Genomic DNA, 15,431 nt, shown 5'->3' with positions numbered 1-15,431 from the left:
TAAACCTGTGACCTCAAGTTTTTGAATTCCTTTTCCCGGGAGTAACACTATCTGTGCCACACACAATTTTATATGCCTCTCGGTCTTAATATTGCAAGCAATAAAGTCCCAATGTCTGTCATAACTCAGTCCCTCAAATACTGGCAACATCCTTGTAAATCTTTCCTGTTTAATAACACTCACAAGTGTGGATTGGGACAGGCTGTTTTCTGGCAAAGCTGTACTCGGAAAATGCGAGGCTTTCAAAAATGAAATTTTGAGAGTACAGTGCTTGTATCTACCTGTCAGAATAAAAGGTAAAAGTAACAGGTGTAGGAAACCTTGGTTTTCAAAAGATATTGAGGCCCTGCTTGAGAGAAAAAGGAGGTGTAGGCAAGTAGGAACAAATGGGGTGCTTATGGAGTGCACGAAATGCAAGAGAACACTTAGGGAAGGAATCAAGAAGGCATGAAGTGGCTCTAGCAGACAAGGTGAAAGAATCCTAAAGGATTCTATAGTTATGTTAAGAGCAAAAGGATTGCTAGGGACAAAATTAGTCCTCTGGACGACCGGAATGATAATCCATGTGTGGAGCGAAAACAGATGGGGGAGATATTAAATGTATCTGTATTAGTGCGCATTCGCCAGTCGTGCATGCAGCCTATTACAGCCGTTCCGATCAGTAGTCTTACTTTTTTCTTCTTACTTTTTTAACTTACGTTATTTGGTGTATTTTTTTTCACGGTAACACATTGAAGCTGCACCCTCTCTAACATGCTGATAGAGAGAGTTTTAATTGGGTTTTTAGCGCTGGAAATAGTTACATTCTGACACGTCTCATTAGCAGGGCAGAAGCATGGTTGCATTGTGTATTCCAGGGACCAGCTGATTGCGCTTATGCCAGCCGGTTTAGCGAGCAGAGCGGCGGACACCCCTGCTGAAATCTGGAGGAAAACACACAGAGGATGCAGAGGGGGATCACAAAGTCGAGGAAAGAGTACTGGGTCGAGACAACAGAGACTTATGGAGAAGAGGAGTTCGGTGGGTAATAAAATGGACAAGTTCACGGCGCTAGCCAGGCATCAGAGAACATTTCGGGAGTGCAGTGTTATGTGTTTCACTGGGACGGGGCTGCACGAGGACATACCCGATCAAAACTTCTCCATGGACGGCTTCCAGACCGTTCGGGCTGACCGGAAGTACACTGAGTGCGGTAAGCGTAAAGGAGTTGGGTGCTTACTGTTCTGATTAACAACAGATGGTGTAATCCGGGTCATATTACGATTGAAGAACGTGTTCGTAGACCGGATATTGAACTTTTTACTGTTGGACTTCGGGCATATTCCACCGAGATACAACACTGGGCGGCATGGGAGGTCGTTCCTGCCTGTGGCCATCGAACTTGCAGCTCCTCCCGTGGAGGGTCAGACACCCTGAGTCAATAGGCTGGACCTGGACTTATTTTCCATCTGGCATAGTTTGCATTTGTTATTTGATTGTTTGTGGTTTTTGTATTGCTATATTTATGCTCTATTCTTGGTTGGTGCGGCTGTAACGAAACCCAATTTCCCTCGGGATCAATAAAGTATCTCTATCTATCTATCTATCTATATATCTGCTTGGGAGACGGATACAGAGTGTATAGAGGTGAGGCAAAACAGCACCAACTTCATGGACTCTGTACAGATTACAGAGGAGGAGGTGTTTGCTACCCTGAGGCAAATAGGCTAGTAAAATTCCCAAAACCTGACGAGGTGTTCCCTTGGGAGGCAGGTGCAGAAATTGCTAGGGCCCAAGCAGAGATATTTAAGACGTCCTTAGTGACAGGAGAGGCATCAGAGGATTGGAGGATGGCCGATGTTGTTCCACCATTTTTTAAAAAAGGCTCTGAACAGAAACCAGGAAATTATAGGCCGGTGAATCTGACGTCAGTTGTGGGAAAGTTATTGGAAGGTATTTGAAGCGACCAGATATATAAGTATTTGGATAGATAAGGATGGTCAGCATGGTTTATCATGTCTAACCAGTCTTAAGGAGTTTTTCAAGGAAGTTACCAGGAAAGTGGATAAAGGCAAGGCAGTGGATGTTGTCTACAGAATTCAGTAAGGCACTTGACAAAGTCCCGCATGGGAGGCTGTTCAGGAAGGTTCAGTCACTCAGCATTCAGGATGGGGTAGTAAATTGGATTAGACATCGGCTTTGTGGGAGAATCCCGAGAGTTGTAGTAGAGGATTGCCTCTCTGACTGGAGGCCTGTGACTCGTGGTGTGCCACAGGGATCTATGCTGGGTCCTTTGTTATTTTGTCATCTATATCAATGATCTGGGAGATAATATGGTGACCTGGATCAGCAAATGTGTGGATGACACCAAAATTGAAGGTGTAGTTAACAGCAAGGAAGGCTATCATGACTTGCAGAGGGATCTTCATCAGCTGAAAAATAGCAGATGGAATTTAATGCAGACAAGTATGAGATTTTGCACTTTGGTAGAACCAACCAGTGTAGGTCTTACATGTGAAAGTTAGGGCACCAAGGAGTGTGGGAGAACAAGGGGATCTGGGAAAGGAAGTACATAATTCATTGAAAGTGGCGTTATAGGTAGATAGGGTCATAAAGAAAGTTTTTGGCACATTGGCCTTCATAAATCTGTACTGAGTACAGAAGATGGGATTTATGTTGAAGTTGTATAAGACATTGGTGAGGCCTAATTTGGAGTATTGTGTGCAGTTTTGGTCACCTATCTATGGGAAAGATGTAAACAAAGTTGAAAGGGTGCAGAGAAAATTTACAAGGATGTTGCCAGGTCTGAAAGACCTGAGTAATAAGGAAAGATTCAATAGGTTAGGAGAATATTCTTTAGAATGCAGAACTTTGAGAGGAGATTTGATAGAGGTATACAAAATAATGAGGGATATAAATGGGGTAAATGCTAGCAGGCTTTTTCCACTGAGGGGCAACGTCACTCAGAGGGTCAAAGAGGGTGAAATGGGGATGGTGCGTATCAGTTCGGTTTCAAATTTGAGAAGTTTGGATAGGAATATGGATAGTAGAGATATTGAGGACCATTTAAACTGCCTACTCCCAGTGACCCAGTGCAGGTTGATGGGCGTAGGCAGTTTAAATGGTTTTGGCATGGACTAGATGGGCCGAAGGACCCGTTTCTGTGCTGTACTTCTCACTGATTCTATAACGGGGTGTCAAATTCATTTTAGGTCACGGGCCGGACTGGGCAATTGAGACTTCACGCAGGCCGGATCAGTTCTGCGTGCGTGTTCTCCCACAGCTTTCGTTGCCTTCAGTTTTTTCAACCTGCTCTCATGTGTCTCAGTCTCTGCTATAACTACAAAGAGTTTCACTTTACGAATTTCGTTCCTTATGAAGGAGATTGCCTAGCAAGCATTATTTTTATGATTAGTATTAACTTACAGTCATAGGCTACAAGCAAGTTGTGATGAGAGAGAGAAAAACCGATGCTATTTTGGCTAAGATTGTTCTGGGAGCCACGCCCTTTCCATTAATAAACCATTTGAAATCAAACATTAGCAGACACAAATGTAGACCTAACAAAACAAATCGTAAATGTAGGCTACACAACGGCACCTAATTTTTATTAGCCTGCTTCCAGCGATCAAACTCAGACAATGAACACAGTTAGCCTCTAATTTTTATTGAAGTGATCCCATTTACAACAATAGAATAGAAACATAGAAACATAGAAAATAGGTGCAAGAGTAGGCCATTCGGCCCTTCGAGCCTGCACCGCCATTTATTATGATCATGGCTGATCATCCAACTCAGAACCCCGCCCCAGCCTTCCCTCCATACCCCCTGATCCCTTTTGCCACAAGGGCCATATCTAACTCCCTCTTAAATATTGCCAATGAACTATAGTCAGAAAGTGAATGAATCACAATATTTCATAATACATTTTGCTTACATGTCACAGTGCATCGAACAGTGTCACTCAGTTTTCACTTGCTGCTTCCAGACACCTGACATCTCTTGGCTTTAACCAGCCTGTCAACATCAGGGACCAGTTTCTGGGCGGTTGTGATTTTCATAATGTCATTTAGATGTCTGTGTGTCAGCTGCGAGTGCAGTTTGGATTTGTTAATGTTCATTATGGAGAACGCCTGCTCACAGAGATCCCGAACATGCAAAGGATCTTTGAGGCAAAGTCTGTCATCGTGGGGTACATCGGTCCCAGGTATTGATAGAACGAGTCCAGATCCAAAGTCTCAAATTGATATTTCAAAGCCGAGTTACACTGAATTTCAATTAGTTCCATTTGGAGTTCCTCCGGCACATCTGATGCTGCGTTGACAGCAAACGGTGAGCAAAATAGTGAGAATTCCTTCTCGAGCTGAGTGAAGACGTGGAAACAATTCTGAAACTCACTTTTCAGCCGTGATATTTTGTCCTTTACCTGTCCATGTTGTCATTATTCCCATGAGCGACACGCACAGACTGCAAAGAGGGGAAATGAGCTGGGTTGCTCTGGGATAGTTGCATCTCCCACAGGCCTAATTTAATTTGAAAGGCACAAATGCTGTCGTAGTATTCCGTAACAAATTTGTTGTGACCTTGCATGTTAACATTAAGCACAGTTAAGTGCTCTGTTATATCCACCAAAAATGCAAGATCATGAAGCTAGTCTGGGTCATGCAACTCTGCTACTGGCTTCCCTTTCTCGTTCATGAATAGTCCAATTTCCGCACGTAATTGAAACAAACATTTGAGCATAACCCCGCTGCTCAACCAGCGGACTTCAGTGTGGTAGGGTAGGCTGTGTCCAATATTACTTTCGGAGAAAAGTGTGTCAAGTTGCTGATGGTTGAGTCCCTTGGGTCTAATAAAACTAACCGTTTTGATTACTACATCCATGACATTGTCCATTTTCAGGCTCCTGCTACACAACGCCTCTTGGTGTATAATACAATGAAAATTCCAGAATTCCTGCTCTGGATTCTCTGTTTGAACTTTCTCTCTGAGTTTCGCAACAACGCCTGCCTCTTTCCTGACCATGGACGGTGCGCATCTGTTGCCACGCTGACAGCATGACTCTGGTCAACCCCCAGTCCGTCCAAGGCCTCGACGAGGCTGGAGAAAATGTCGTTCGCCGTTGTGCTGTTTCTCATGGGCACCATCTCCACAAACTCCTCGGTGACGGTCAAAGATGCATCAACACCACGAATAAATATTCCCAATTGAGCTACACCAGTCACGTCGGTGCTCTCATCAATTGCAATAGAGAAGGCAATAAATGATTTCACTTTGTCTTTTAGTTGACTGTTCAAATCTCCTGCAAGTTCCCCAATTCTCTCAGCCACAGTATTTCTTGACAAGCTGATGTTACCAAAAGCCTGTCTCTTCTCAGGGCACCAGCTCAGCCGCCGTCAGCATGCATGCTTTGATGAATTCCCTCTCTGAGTATGGCTTCCACGCAGTAGCTATTTTGTTGGCAATAATATAGCGGGCCCTGACAGCTCCATCATGAGTCTCCCGACTTTTGGTGAACACTGATTGCTGTTTTTTCAGAGCTGCTTCAAGCTCGTTTACCTTTTGTGTTCTGAGTCGTCCTGAGTACTTGTCATATTTTTCTCCGTGGGACGTCTCTGTGTCGTTTGATATTGTTCTTTTGCCACAGCCGCTTGTTGCCAGCAGATCAGACACACAGGTTTGCCATTGACCTCACAGAAGAAAAAACAATCTTTCCAATTATCGTTGAATATCTGACCTTCGATGTCAACTTTTCTTTTCCTGGAAAGCATTTTGAACCACAGCAGCAAACAGTCTCAGCCTTGCTACAGGTGTTACTTACCTGAGGACTCTGTGTCTGACTACGGAACTGGGACCCCATGGTCTTCAGTGCGGGGTGGCAGGTGGTTAACTGCCGAGCACACACAACAAGCTGGACAGCGGGGGGAGAGAGAGCGGCTGCCGGACAGATACATAATAAATGGTCGTGAATATACTTTTCTCCCCAAATCATCCCGGATTGGAGACCGCGGGCCGGTAGTTTGACTCCCCTGTTCTATAACATCTTTCCCATAGCAGGGTGACCAATACTGAACACAATATTCCAAACATGGCCTCACCGTCAACTTGCGTAACTGCAACGTGACCTCCCAATCTTTATACTCAAGTTCATCGCTCTTATTGTCATTTCAACCATAACTGCTGGTTCAGTACACAATATAAAGGAAACAACCTTCGTTTGTTTGCAGTGCCTCGCCTGACGAATGCCAGGGAACCGAAAGCCACCTTCCCTACTCTGTTTACCTGTGACCCCTAAATCCTTCAGTTCTACAACACCCCCCCCCCCCAGGCCCTGCCTCTCCCTGTGAAACTCCTACCCGGGTTTGATTTCCTTGACCTTATCCCCTCTCATGACCCTTGCTGGGGTCTCGGGCCTGACCCCTGACCCCTACTCTGTGACCCTGAGCCTAACTGGACAGCTGTTCCCCTGAGTGGGGCCGCTCCACCACTGACCCCCATCCCCAAAACGAGCATTGGCTGTCCACGGGGACATCTCAGCCTGGAGACTCACTGAGCAGTCCCCTGCTCAGCGCTGATCCTGTCCCACTGGCTGGAACAGACTCTACAGGCACCAGGGGTCCACACGGGTTGTGGGTCAGTGCGGGAGGGGACAGGCGGTTCACCGGGAAATGCGGAGGGGAGGGTGTCACTGGGAGTAAGTACAGTAAAAAACGGAAAGGGTGAGCAGTTTCAAGTTCCTGGGTGTCGACATTCTCGAGGACACAAAATAATCTGCAGATGCTGGGGTCAAAGCAACACTCACAACACGCTGGAGGAACTCAACAGGTCGGGCAGCATCTGTGCAAAAGATCAGTCGACATTTCGGGCCGGATCCCTTCGTCAGGTTCGAGGAGGCTTTGGATATCACCAAAGACATGCTAATGATGTACTGCAGAAAACATTCAAGCTGGTTGCATCACCATCTGGTTTGGAGGGAGGGGTCACTGTAAAGGATCAGGAAAAGCTGCAGAAAGTTGTAAATTCAGCCTCCCCATCGTGGGCACCAGCCTCCCCAACATCCAGGGCGTTCGAAAGGTGATACTGTACCTCAGAAAAGGCGGCATCCATCAATAAGGACCCCATCGCCCAGGACAACCCCTCTCGTCAGCATGATTAGTGCTTCGTCCATTGTTGTTTGTTATTTATAAAATGATCGGGATGATAACGTGGTAAACGGGACGAGCAAATTTGTGGATGACACCGAGATTGGGAGCTGCAGAGGATAAGGGAGGAAGACGGTCAAAGCTCGCAGCGGGATCGGGACCAGCTGGAAAGATGGGCTGAAAAATAGCAGATGGAATTTAATGCGACAACTTTGGGAGGACAAACCAGGGTAGGTCTTACACAGTAAGGAACTGAGGAGTGCGGTAGAACAGAGGGACCTGGGAATACAGGTTCATTGTTCCTTGAAAGTGGTGTCACAGGGAGATAGGGTTGTAATGAAAGATTTTGCAACATTGGCCTTCATATTGAGTACAACACTTGGGATGTCATGTTGAAATTGTATAAGATGATGAGGCTTAATTTATGATTATGAAGACACGTAGTATTCCTCCTTTATTGTCATTTAGTAATGCATGCATTAAGAAATTATACAATATTTCCTCCGGTGTGATATCACAAAACACAGGACAGACCAGTCTGAAAAAACTGACAAAACCACATAATTATAACATATAGTTACAAACAGTGTAACAATACCATAACTTGATGAAGAAGTCCATGAGCACAGTAAAGTTCAAAGTTTCTCAAATGTCCCACATCTCATGCAGACAGGAGAAGGAAGGAAAACCCTCCCCGCCATGCCAACCACAATCTGACTCTGAGTCATCCGAAAACTTCGAGCTTTGATCAGCTCTCCGACACCGAGTACTAAGCGCCACATCTCTGTCTGAACGATTTGATCTCCTTCTCAGTTGCCAAAAGCAGGCAAGGCCGGGGATTTTGAGGCCTACCCTCCAAAAGATTCCTGACCACGCAGTAACGACAGCAGTGAACGGGCGTTTCAGAAATTTCTCCAGATGTTCCTCTGTGCTTTCATGTCCGTCTCCATCAAATCAGAATTGTCCACGGCCCTTATTTAACAGATACGATATCATTTTTCACCGGAGAGCTGCGCACGCGCAGGCGCGCTGCCTTCTTCTCCTCCCGCCTACCATTTGAAGTATTGTGCTCAGTTTTAGTCACCCACCTGCAGGAACATTGTAAATAAGATTCAGAGTGCAGAGAAAATTTACAAGGCTGTTTTCTGGACTTGAGGAACTGAGTTACAGGGAAAGGTTAGGACCTCATTCCTAAGAATGAGGGGATATTGAAGGGAGATCTGATGGAGGTATACAAAATTGAGAGGTATAGATGGGGTAAGAGCAAGCAGGCTTTTTCCACTGGGTTAAGAGTGGAAGGTGAAGTGCTTCAGGGAAACATGAAGGGGAATTTTTTGACTCAGAGACTGGTGGGAGTGTGGAACAAGTGGTGGATGTGGGTTTGATTTCAACATTGAAGAGAAATTTGGATAGGTACATGGATGGTCTGGGGGCAGGTTGATGGGACCAGGCAGGTTACTCGTTGAGCTGGACTAGAAGGGCTGAAGGGCTGGTTTTTGTGCTGTACTGTTCTATGACTCCCACACACTCAATGTTTCAGGAACAGCTTCTTCCCCTCTGCCATCAGATTTCTGAACGGACAATGAACCCATTTTTTTTATTATTACCTTACTATTTTCTTTGTTCTCTTTTTGAACTACTGACAATTTAATTTTTGAATATATTTTTTATTGTAAGTTATAGTTTTTTTTATTATTATGTATTGCAATGTACGGCTACCGCAAAACAACAAATTTCACAGCATATGCTGGTGATATTCAACCTGATTCTGATTCTCTGTAGTCAGCGTTGGACATGGGTGATAAGCCTGGCGTTACTCTAAAGTGATTTGGGGGCAGGCTGTGCCTGGGATGGGAGCTGGGCTGAGGTGTGGTGAGGACGCAGGGCAGGTGAAGTCCAGCTGCAGGCGTTATGAAGCATCAGGGAGGGGCTGAGTTACCTGGGCTGTTTGACCCAGAGCAGCACACCCTTTACATTAAATACTTTCCAAACGATGTGTGGTGAAGGGGCAGGGGGTGTAACTGTGAGTGAGGCAGGTTAGGTGTTCAGTTCAGTGAATAGAACCACAGGTGAAACATGTGCTGGACCATTTGTCCCATCATAATCATGCCAACCTTTCGGCCCATCTACACCAATCTCGTTTGCCCCCATTGACACCATACTTGTGCCTTGTCTATCTAATACCTGTGTACAGACTTCTTAAACATAGAGAATGTTCCTGAATCACTCCAGTGATTTGCAGATATCAACCATTCTGTGTATATTGTCGGGAGTAGGCCAGTGGCTTTTACTCATTCAGGCTTCGGCGAGGTAGGTGGTTAAGTAGACTTTGTTTTTGGTTTTTCTTTGCATTTTTTTTTTGAGGAATAGACAGCATGTCTGTAGGGTTAGTATTTTGCTCTGGGGGTCAGATGTGGGAGTCTTCCAGTCTCCCAGATGGCCACATCTGCACCAGGTGCACTGAGATGCAGCTCCTGAGAGACCGTGTTAGGGATCTGGAGCTGCAGCTTCATGACCTACAGCTTATTAGGGAGAGTGAACAGGAGACAGCGAGGAGCTACAGGGAATTAGTCACCCCGAGGCTGCAGGAGTTAGACAAGTGAGTGACTGTCAGAGAAGGGAAGGGAAGAGAAGAGCTCAGACAGTAGAGAGCACCCCTGTTGCCATCCCCCTCAGTAATCGTTATCTCATTTTGGATGCTGTTGAGAGGGATGACCTGACAGAGGACGACCACGGTGATCGGGTCTCTGGCACCGAGCCTGGTTCTGTGGTGCAGAAGGGAGAGAAGAAGATGATGAATGCGGTAGTCATAGGGGACTCCATATTGAGGGGAACAGACAGGAGGTTCTGTCAGCCTGATAGATATATGCATGGTGTGTTGCCTCCCATGTGCCAGGGTACGGGATGTCTCGGATCGGGTGCAGAGTATACTGAAGGGAGAGAGAGGATGAACAGCCAGAAATCTTGGTACATGTTGATACCAATTACATAGATAGGAAAAGGGAGGAAGTCCTGAAGAGAGAATTCAGGGAATTAGGTAGGAAGCTGAAAGGCAGGACATCTAGGGTAGTAATCTTGGGATTGCTGCCTGTGCCATGTGCTAACGGGTGCAAGAATAGCATGGTGGTGGTGGCATCCGTTAGTCTTGCAGACCATGGATCTGCGCCTGGGAAGTCATCACTCTCCAGGGCGCAGGCCTGGGCAAGGTTGTACGGAAGACCAGCAGTTGCCCATGCTGCAAGTCTCCCCTCTCCACGACACCGATGTTGTCCAAGGGAAGGGCAAGGGCCGATACAGCTTGGCACCAGTGACGTCGCAGGAGTTGCCAGAACGAGGTTGAAGGCAACGTCGGATTGCCTTAGGGACTCCAGCTCCGGATTTGTCCACAGGGTTTACTCCCGAAGCCTTTCTCACGAGTGGGTATGGCCGCAAGGCAGCGGAGGTTTGAAATCAGAGTTTCCCTCTCTTAGATGGACTGCTATCCCAGGCTGACGAGCTCCATCTACCCTAAGCATTGGTTTTAAGGCACCAGGACCCACCTTCACCCCGTCTCCTGTTAGTAGAAACAGTTCTGCTGGGCTTAGAGGCTAAGCCACACGAGAAGGCCTGGAGATGGACTTGGTTGTCAGAGGCTATTTGAGGCGCATGCCGTGAGGAAGAACTTTTCGGTAGTGGGAGCTTGTCCCCACTACCACTCCTCGGCTTGACAACCTTGGAACCAAGACTAGCATGATCAGACATATTAATGTGTGGCTGAGAGATTGGTGTAGGGGGGCAGGGATTCACATTCCTGGATCACTGGGCATCTTCTGGGGGAGGTACGACCTGTACAAAAAAGGACGGGTTACACCTGAACCCAAAGGGGTCCAATATCCTAGCGGGTAGGGAGGATTCAAACTAATTTGGCAGGGGGATGGGGACTGGAGTGATAGGGCTGAGGAAGGGGAAAACAGAAATAAATCAAAGATAGCATGCAACAGAGATGATAGAAAGTACAGGCAGGAGATGAGGCATAATGACAGCCAGTGGGATGATTTACAGGGCAATAGAGACATGGTGCAGTTAAAACAGAAAGCAACAAATACTGGACTGAAAGTGCTATATTTGAATGCACGCAGCACAAGAAATAAACTGGACAATCTTGAAATTCAGCTACAGATTGTCAAGTATGACGTTGTGGCCATCTCTGAAATTTGGCTAAAGGATGGCTGCCATTGGGAGTTGAATGTCCAGTGATATACGGTGTATTGGAAAGATAGGTTAGTAGGCAGAGGGGGTGGTGTGGCCCTGTGTATAAGAAATAATATTAAATCACTGGAAAGAGATGACATAGGATTGGGAGGTATAGAGTCTCTATGGGTTGAGTTAAGAAATGGCAAGGGTAAAAGGACCCTAATGACAGTTGTATACAGGCCTCTAAACAGCAGCCAGGACGTGGATTACAAATTACAGCAGAAGATAGAAAAGGCGTGTCAGAAAGACAGTGTCATGTTAATCGCTGGGGATTTTAACATGAAAGTGGATCGGAAAACTAGGCCAGTACTGGACCTCAAGAGAGAGAATTTGTAGAATGTCTAAGGGATGGCTTTTTAGGAACAGCTTGTTGTTGAGCCCACCGGGGATCGGCTGTGCTGGATTGGGTGTTGTGCAATGATTGGAGGTGATAAGAGAGCTTAAGGTTAAGGAACCCTTAGGAAACAGTGATCACAATATGATCACTGTTGATCAACATGATCACATTGCAATTTCAGAGGGAAAAAATAAAATCCAATGTGTCGGTATTTCAGTCGAATAAAGGAAATTACAATGGTGTGAGAGGGTAACTGGTCAAGGTTGACTGGAAAGGGACATTTGCAGGAAGGACAGCAGAGCAGCAATGGCTGGAGTTTCTGTGAAAAATGAGGGAAGTGCAAGACAGATATATTGAAAGAATCGATAGATTCTGGCATTGTACCGGCTGACTGGAAAATTGCAAATGTTACTCCACTATTTAAGAAGGCTGACAGGCAGCAGAAAGGAAACTACAGACCTGTTAGCCTGACATCAGTGGCTGGGAAGAAGTTGGAATCGACTGTTACGGCTGAGATTATGGAGTACCTGGAGGCACATGACAAGATAGGCCAAAGCCAGCATGGTTTCTTGAAAGGGAAATCCTGCCTGACAAACCTACTGCAATTTTTGAGGAAATTACAAGTAGGGTAGACAAAGGAGATAGAAACATAGAAACATAGAAAATAGGTGCAGGAGTAGGACATTCGGCCCTTCGAGCCTGCACCGCCATTTATTATGATCATGGCTGATCATCCAACTCAGAACCCCACCCCAGCCTTCCCTCCATACCCACTGACCCCCGTAGCCACAAGGGCCATATCTAACTCCCTCTTAAATATAGCCAATGAACTGGCCTCAACTGTTTCCTGTGGCAGAGAATTCCACAGATTCACCACTCTCTGTGTGAAGAAGTTTTTCCTCATCTCGGTCCTAAAAGGCTTCCCCTCTATCCTCAAACTGTGGCCCCTCGTTCTGGACTTCCCCAGCATCGGGAACAATCTTCCTGCATCTAGCCTGTCCAATCCCTTTAGGATTTTATACGTTTCAATCAGATCCCCCCTCAATCTTCTAAATTCCAACGAGTACAAGCCCAGTTCATCCAGTCTTTCTTCATATGAAAGTCCTGCCATCCCAGAAATCAATCTGGTGAACCTTCTTTGTACTCTCTCTATGGCAAGGATGTCTTTCCTCAGATTAGGGGACCAAAACTGCACACAATACTCCAGGTGTGGTCTCACCAAGGCATTGTACAACTGCAGTAGTACCTCCCTGCTCCTGTATTCGAATCGTCTCGCTACAAATGCCAGCATACCATTCGCCTTTTTCACCGCCTGCTGTACCTGCATGCCCACTTTCAATGACTGGTGTATAATGACACCCAGGTCTCATTGCACCTCCCCTTTTCCTAATCGGCCACCATTCAGATAATAATCTGTTTTCCTATTTTTGCCACCAAAGTGGATAACTTCACATTTATCCACATTAAATTGCATCTACCATGAATTTGCCCACTCACCCAACCTATCCAAGTCACCCTGCATCCTCTTAGCATCCTCCTCACAGCTAACACTGCCACCCAGCTTCGTGTCATCCGCAAACTTGGAGATGCTGCATTTAATTCCCTCATCCAAGTCATTAATATATATTGTAAACAACTGGGGTCCCAGCACTGAGCCTTGCGGTACCCCACTAGTCACCGCCTGCCATTCTGAAAAGGTCCCATTTATTCCCACTCTTTGCTTCCTGTCTGCTAACCAATTCTCCACCCACACCAATACCTTACCCCCAATACCGTGTGCTTTAAGTTTGCACACTAATCTCCTGTGCGGGAGCTTGTCAAAAGCCTTTTGAAAATCCAAATATACCACATCCACTGGTTCTCCCCTATCCACTCTACTAGTTACATCCTCAAAAAATTCTATGAGATTCGTCAGACATGATTTTCCTTTCACAAATTCATGCTGACTTTGTCCGATCATTTCACCGCTTTCCAAATGTGCTGTTATCACATCCTTGATAACTGACTCCAGCAGTTTCCCCACCACCGACGTTAGGCTAACCGGTCTATAATTCCCCGGTTTCTCTCTCCCTCCTTTTTTAAAAAGTGGGGTTACATTAGCCACCCTTCAATCCTCAGGAACTAGTCCAGAATCTAACGAGTTTTGAAAAATTATCACTAATGCATCCGCTATTTCTTGGGCTACTTCCTTAAGCACTCTAGGATGCAGACCATCTGGCCCTGGGGATTTATCTGCCTTCAATCCCTTCAATTTACCTAACACCACTTCCCTACTAACATGTATTTCGCTCAGTTCCTCCATCTCACTGGACCCTCTGTCCCCTATTATTTCTGGAAGATTATTTATGTCCTCCTTAGTGAAGACAGAACCAAAGTAATTATTCAATTGGTCTGCCATGTCCTTGCTCCCCATAATCAATTCACCTGTTTCTGTCTGCAGGGGACCTACATTTGTCTTTACCAGTCTTTTCCTTTTTACATATCTATAAAAGCTTTTACAGTCCGTTTTTATGTTCCCTGCCAGTTTTCTCTCATAATCTTTTTTCCCCTTCCTAATTAAGCCCTTTGTCCTCCTCTGCTGAACTCTGAATTTCTCCCAGTCCTCAGGTGAGCCACTTTCTCTGGCTAATTTGTATGCTTCTTCTTTGGAATTGATACTATCCCTAATTTCTCTTGTCAGCCACGGGTGCACTACCTTCCTTGATTTATTCTTTTGCCAAACTGGGATGAACAATTGTTGTAGTTCATCCATGCAACCTTTAAATGCTTGCCATTGCATATCCACCGTCAATCCTTTAAGTGTCATTTGCCAGTCTATCTTAGCTAATTCACGTCTCATACCTTCAAAGTTACCCCTCTCTAAGTTCAGAACCTTTGTTTCTGAATTAACTATGTCACTCTCCATCTTAATGAAGAATTCCACCATATTATGGTCACTCTTACCCAAGGGGCCTCTCACGACAAGATTGCTAATTAACCCTTCCTCATTGCTCAAAACCCAGTCCAGAATAGCCTGCTCTCTAGTTGGTTCCTCGACATGTTGGTTCAAAAAACCAACCCGCATACATTCCAAGAAATCCTCTTCCTCAGCACCTTTACCAATTTGGTTCACCCAATCTACATGTAGATTGAAGTCACCCATTATAACTGCTGTTCCTTTATTGCACACATTTCTAATTTCCTGTTTAATACCATCTCCGACCTCACTACTACTGTTAGGTGGCCTGTACACAACTCCCACCAGCGTCTTCTGCCCCTTAGTGTTACGCAGCTCTACCCATATCGATTCCACATCTTTCCGGCTTATGTCCTTCCTTTCTATTGCGTTAATCTCTTCTCTAACCAGCAACGCCACCCCACCTCCCCTTCCTTCATGTCTATCCCTCCTGAATATTGAATATCCCTGAACGTTGAGCTCCCATCCTTGGTCACCCTGGAGCCATGTCTCTGTGATCCCAACTATATGATAATCATTAATAACAATCTGCACTTTCAATTCATCCACCTTATTACGAATGCTCCTTGCATTGACACACAAAGCCTTCAGGCGCTCTTTTACAACTCTCTTAGCCCTTATACAATTATGTTGAAAAGTGGCCGTTTTTAATGCATGCCCTGGATTTGTCGGCCTGCCACTTTTACTTTTCTCCTTTGTACTTTTTGCTTCTACCCTCACTTTACACCCCTCTGTCTCTCTGCACTGGTTCCCATCCCCCTGTTGTGAACTAACCTCCTCACGC

This window comes from Mobula hypostoma, chromosome 1 (genome assembly GCF_963921235.1).
Source record: "Mobula hypostoma chromosome 1, sMobHyp1.1, whole genome shotgun sequence".
In the NCBI taxonomy this organism is placed as follows: domain Eukaryota; kingdom Metazoa; phylum Chordata; class Chondrichthyes; order Myliobatiformes; family Myliobatidae; genus Mobula; species Mobula hypostoma.
The sequence above is the reverse complement of the archived record's forward strand: the minus strand, read 5'-3'. Positions refer to the sequence as shown.